This window comes from Lactuca serriola, chromosome 8 (genome assembly GCF_051521515.1).
Source record: "Lactuca serriola cultivar US96UC23 chromosome 8, Lser_US96UC23_V15, whole genome shotgun sequence".
In the NCBI taxonomy this organism is placed as follows: domain Eukaryota; kingdom Viridiplantae; phylum Streptophyta; class Magnoliopsida; order Asterales; family Asteraceae; genus Lactuca; species Lactuca serriola.
In genome coordinates this window covers 14,748,539-14,755,518 of record NC_136415.1, presented here as the reverse complement: position 1 = coordinate 14,755,518, position 6,980 = coordinate 14,748,539, and positions in this window count along the sequence as shown.

Here is a 6,980-nt window from a genome sequence, read left to right as displayed (position 1 = left end):
TATCTAAAAGAATGCGAAATTGTTTCGCAATTGACGCCTCTGAGAACGCCACAATTGAATGGTGTGGCTGAGAGACGTAATCGGACCTTGTTGGACATGGTTCGTTCTATGATGAGTCGGACTTCGTTACCAATAGCTTTCTGGGGGTATGCCTTAGAGACTGCCGCCCATATCCTAAACTTAGTTCCCACCAAGAAGGTTACCAAGACTCCTCACGAGATGTGGACAGGGAGAGCTCCCTCGTTGGCACATATTAAGGTTTGGGGTTGCAAGGCTTTTGTAAGACGAGAGACTCATGACAAGCTCGAACCTCGTAGTGAGAAATGTTATTTCATCGGCTGTCTACAGAAGTCTTTTGGCTATCTTTTCTATAGACCGAATGACAATGTTGTCTTCGTTGCTAGAATAGGAGTTTTCCGAGAAAGGGAATTGATAAGCCAAGAGGACAGTGGGAGGCAAATTGATCTTGAAGAGATTCAAGAGCAAAGCGATGAAGCAACCTCTAACACTGGCACTCAACCCGAGGAGGGAACTCCTGTTGAGCCCGTTGACGATTCCTTACCTCTTAGACGTTCTAATAGGGTTAGTGTTCAACCCCAGTTTTATGTTTTTCATATTACTACTGAAGGGATACGTTTATTAGTGATGAGACACTAATGAATTTGGACGAACCTAGCAGCTACAAAGAAGCCATGGTAGGCCCGGAGTCTACTAAATGGAAAGAGGCGATGGACAACGAGATTTAGTCCATGCATGACAACCAAGTTTGGAATTTGGTTGATAATGTACTAGGTCGTAAGACAGTCGGGTGCAAGTGGATCTTCAAGAAGAAGATGGACATGGATGGGAATGTGCACATGTACCAAGCACGATTAGTTGCGAAGGGCTTTACTCAAACTCCCGAAGTTGACTATGATGAGACATTCTCACCAGTTGCGAAGATAAAATCTATAAGGGTAATGCTTGCAATAGTTGCGTTTCGTGATTATGAAATCTGGTAGATGGATGTGAAAACCGCTTTCCTTAATGGTAAGTTGGCTGAGGATGTGTACATGAAACAGCCAGATGGTTTTGTCGATGCGAAGCATCCAAATAGAGTGTGTAAGCTTGAGAAATCCATTTATGGATTGAAACAAGCGTCTGGCAGATGGAATCTTTGTTTTGACAAGAAAGTTAAACAGTTTGGCTTTCTGCGAAGCGAAGATGAATCTTGTGTATATGTCAAATCCAGTGGGAGTATAGTGAGCTTCCTCGTATTGTATGTTGATGACATACTACTCATAGGAAACGACATCCCAACATTGCAGGAGGTCAAGTCCTGGCTTGGGAAATGTTTCGCTATGAAGGACCTCGGAGAGGCTGCTTATATTCTAGGGATAAGGATAATAAGAAACAGGGAAAAGAGGCTGATAGGACTCAGTTAGGATACATAATTGGATAAGGTACTAAAGCGTTTTAGTATGGAAAATTCAAAGAAAGGGGAGTTGTCAATCCAAATCAATACCAAGTTGAGTAAGACTCAGAGCCCGAGTACAAAGGCAGAGATCGCTGATATGAGCCGAGTACCTTACGCTTCCGCAGTCGGCTCTATCATGTACCCTATTGTCACACCCCCAAACCAAGGATGGCGGAAACGTCCGGGGATGGAGGACTTCATGTATAGAATCATAACAACCATAGTAATAGTGATTAAAGTAAACACAACAAACATAAATATAATTGAAATAGTTACATCATTGTATGAGTTTACATGTTTCCAAATCAATTACATTATGTTGACAAAAATGAAATATTTGACGCCTTAACGTCCCATCCTCAAAAGCACTTGATTACCTGTTTAGTAATTTCCTGAGAATACAAGTAGTTTGAAAAAGTGTCAACACAAAGGTTGGTGAGTTCATAAGCATTGATATGTAGTTATGAAAAACCTTTTCTTGTAAAAGTGGTATTCATTCCAGAAAATCCAATATTTTCCTTAATATGTAAAATGTAGCCTTAAAATCCCGAAGACCGTAATGTACAAGTATCTTTCCCTACTTATAGTAAATAATGCAAGTTTAAATCGACATAAACTCATTTGATTTCGGTGAAATCCCCGTAAATTCTATGTTTGTTAATACTTAATGTGAGTTATTATAACCATACTATGACCTAGGTGGCCTGAAACGACGTTCTTCAGACGTCGGAAATGTTATGACATTTGTCACCCCAGACCTGCCGGTCTAGCTATTGCATGCAGCTAAGGTGTGGGTTTGTCAGACCTCTATATACAACTATCACGCTCTCCCTCCAGGAGACTCTGGTTACAATGCAGGACTTATTGGTAAAGTGAAGGGAATGTCTCACAAAAGTCATTAACGAATTTACGTGTAATGTAATGAAAATCCCGTTTGTATAAATGTACCCTTTTTGTAATGAGTGGGTTATGTAATGTATCATAAACTATACCTATTATAGTTTATCAAAACATGGGTAGTAGTAGTAGTATACATAAACTATACTTAACATAGTTTATTCAAATGTTTGTATGTAATGGATGAATCTTGATTACAACAATTTGTTATTCTTTATGTTCTATATATATATATATATATATATATATATATATATATATAATTGCAATATCTGACATTTTGTCCTAGTATATAGACATGCATCAGTTGACAAATGGATATATATATATATATATATATATATATATATATATATATATATCCATTTGTCAACTGATGCATGTCTATATACTAGGACAAAATGTCATATATTGCAATAACATATAATCACATAAAGATATACACCTTGCACAACATGTTACAAGGTGAAGTGAAATTGATAGCATTTTTCTGATGATAACATTTTCTATTACTGTCCTTAGAAAATTTGAAGAAAAATCATCAAAGGTCCAAAACAGAATCCGTAAACTTTGAGAGTTTGGAAAATGAGTCTGTCTTGTTCATAAATTTCCTCATGATTTTTAGTGATCTCCAACATGTGTGAAAAAGTCCATAATCAGAGACTGGTCCGGATTTGCTCATGAAATGTTAGACAGTTTTGTAAAAATCACCATAATTTGTAGAAAAATCGTATAGAGGTGTGCAAGTAGCCATTTTAAAGCTGAGAACTTGAAATACTTGCACCTAGTACAGTCTTGAAAACTAAAATGTTTAAGTTGACCAAAACAGTCTGTGAATGGAGTCCAACTTTTCTGATGAAAGTTGTTAGAAGAATTTAGTTGTGTTCTTGGTGTCTTAACTTGTATTCCCCCCCCCCCCTTAAAACTTAAGAAAACTTGAAAAGATAGGGGTATGAACTCACCTTATGTGTTCTTAGTGGACGGATGTTGAAGAAAAGAAGTGTTCAACTCAAGAACACTTAGAAGATGCCTTGAAGAATCGAGAACCAAACATGAAGTTGACGATGTTTGTGTAAGATTTGTATGATTTTGAGTAGAAGGATGTGTAATACTCATAAGAAAGATGATGATACTTACCAAATGAAGGAGAAAATCCTTGGAGTATGCCTTGAAGTTCTTGAAATTGAGAGAGAAGGATGAGAGAGTTTAGAGGGTGTTTCTTGGTGTAAAATGAGAGAATGAATGAAGTGTTAGGAGAGAGGGTGGATGTTCTAGCCCTAGGAATGTGGGAAATGGCTGGAAATGATGAGAAAGTACATTGACATGACCTAGGTATGGTGGGAGGAGTGTGGCTGGTCATGGGGTGGGTATGGGTGGTTGCTTGTGTCATAAACTAAAGAAAAGTCAACACTCCACCTCTTGTACTTCACCCACTCTTCTTGGATAAGATTTACCCCAAAAAACGTGGTTTATTAATAAATATAGGGCCTTATATGTTAAAATAAAGTTTTGGGTGAATCCTGCATTAAAATGATGAAAAACGGGCTTAAAATGAAGTCGTAGTCGAAAATCGGGAAAAATTGGGCTTCCTGTGAGACCTCTCGGTCCTGGCCGAGGTTCGGTCCCTTCTGCTCATGAACCGAAGGCGAGATGGAGCGAAGGTTTGAGAGTTCGGCCCGAAGGTGGCTTTGGTTCTTCATGCGAGGTTTGGGCCCGAAGGCTTCGGGTTCGGACATGGGGTTTCGCTTCTTAGCAGTTCGGTCCTTAAGGGGACTTTCGGCTCTAAGAGGGTTCGGCCCTATAGAGTAGGTTTCGGGCCCTTAAGCCTATTTTACTCATTTTTACCACATTTCAAGCCATATTTGTCCCGTTTAAGGTTCGGGATGGCCCAAATGATTACGAAAAGTTACGAGAACTTTTGAGAGAGATTTGGGAGAGATTTCGAATAGAGAGAGAAAGAGTGAAAGAGATTTAGAGAGGTTCCATTTATGACCTTTTTGAGCATCCGGCTTCGCAACGCAAGGTTCGTAAACTCCGTTAAGCCATGTTTTAGTGTCCTACACATCCCCGATGAGTGTGCAATAGTGTTTTATCTCTTTGGTTCATTGTTTATGTCACACCCCAAAACCAAGAACGGCGGAAATGTTCCAGGGCGGAGGACGTCATGTGAAGTATCATAACAATGTAAAGTAGTAAACAAGCAACAACATCATCCATTGCATTAAAAGTAAAGTTTTAATACATGTGTGTTCTTTCATTGTAATAAGACATCAAAATATGTAATCAAAATAAAAGACGAGTCTTGTCTGTGCTTCGTCTTCTCAAAACCTGGCCATCGTACCTGTCTAACTAGTGACCTGAGAATACAAGTTATTTTGAAAGAGAGTATCAGCATAAAGCTGGTGAATTCATAAGTATTAATGTGTCTTTGATTTGTAAAACTGTAAAGTAATTGTGACATCCCCAAAATCTCGGCCAGAAAAGACCAATTTTCATTTATGCTTTTAAATAAGACAAAACTGCACAAATGGTCCCTGTGGTTAGCTGAAAATTGCTGCTTTGGTCCAAAAAAGTTTGGACTAGCACTAGAGGTCCAAACTTTTCATTTCTTTGCGAGTTTGGTCCGATTTTGTTTGAACTTTTTATAAAAACGATTTTGCCCCTGATTATTTAATATTTTAATTTTCTTTTATTACAACAATTAAAAAGAATTAAAAATAAAAGAAAAGAGAAAATTCTCTCTCTCTCTCTCTCTCTTATGAAAGCACCATAGATCTGTACAAACACGTTAAAGTCCCTGTGACCTCCTAATAACCCCCACTCCAAATTTAAGAAACCCAAGAAAAGTAGAAAAGAACGATTGATCTTTCGATCTTCAAGCTCCCTGCTCCAGGAACTGACGTTCCACTTGTTGCAGATCTGAGAATTAAGTTCTCCTCACTATCGGTGGTGAAGAAGATGAAGCGATCGTGATGACCGATCGTGGATGAAATCAAACACTATCCTCCGATTGATGATCAATCGTGAAGAAGAAGCATGACGGGACCAGAGAAAATGAAGAATCGTTATAAATCTTAAGTAACATTTCGATTGAGGGCTGTGGTGCGACGGTGGATGGCGATTCATGAGGGCTAGGGAAGAAGGCTCGTAGGCGGCTAATCCCGATACTCCTGGGTCGATTGATAGCGAGAAGGGAGATCGTCGGTGGGTATAACATGGTCGTCGACCGTGGAACAGGTGAGGAAACGGGATGGGGGTTGTTCGACATTGTTGTTTGCTCGACAATCACAGGTTTCCTTTAATCTCGCTTCTTTTTACTTCGACTGTAAATCCATGGGGTTTAGTTAATAGATTTAGGTTAAGATGATTGTTTTTTGATTGATTCTTGACAGAAATGGATAAATGGAATGGATGAGTGATGTTAATCTTTTATAGGAAATCGATGGGTATATGTTTGTTTTGCTTGATAGAATCGATGGGGTGTAAATCACTAGGTTTAGGTTTGTGTTTTGGTTGCTTGAAATTTCCATGGAAAGAAGATGAAACAACAATATTTCTCATTTGCAAGTATACGCTGAAAAGAACAAGAATGCTCTTCTGTTCTTGGCTTCGAACGAAAGCAGAAGGGAAGAACAAGGATATGTGTTGAACAAGGATATGTGTTGATTGTATTGGTTTATGAGAGAGAGAGAGAGAGTATTTTCTTTTTTCTTTTATTTTTAATTCTTTTTAATTGTTGTAATAAAAGAAAATTAAAATATTAAATAATCAGGGGCAAAATCGTCTTTATAAAAAAGTTCAAACAATATCGGACCAAACTCGCAACAAAATGAAAAGTTTGGACCTCTGATGCTAGTCTAAACAAAACATGATAAAACAATTCATGCAGTTTTGTCTTTAAATAATTTCAGAGTAAATCCTTTTGATTTGAAAAAGTTGCGGAATTTGTTCCCAAAAACAAAACATGATAAAACAATGTTTACCAAAGCATTTCATAAAAGAAATGTATTTTCATTATATAATCACAACTCGGGGTCTCATGTTCCGATACAGACCAATAAGCATAAACGATAACATTACAAGTCATTCAACAAATATATATATATATATATATATATATATATATATATATATATATATACATACTTGTGAACAAAACAACTTGATGGTTCATCCATCTTATGCCCTCGCGCCACTTCCTGTAATACAAATAAAACCGAGTGGGTCGACAACAATAACCCAATTACCCATTCCCGTTATTCTCACTTTATGTCCCTAAGACAACTATCATAAGGGACCTAGTCTAAGAATATTTCATCGGGGCGACAACACATGCTTCGGGGGTTCCTCAGCAATATAAGTCAAATAAGGCAACCATGAGGGGGATGGAGTACAACAAATGAACACCCAAGTTCATTAACACCTACAGGTGGCGAACCTGCTAATGTTTCCACAAGACTATCTACAAAAGTCCGTGGTCGTCATCTAAACTCCGCTAGATGACTAAATCAAACAACAACGAGGCCTCTCATCTGTTTATTACACACCAACTATCTACCCATGTTCTACCCAGCATATTAGTAGATAAAAATATACATTTTTATACATAGTTTAAAAACCTGTATAG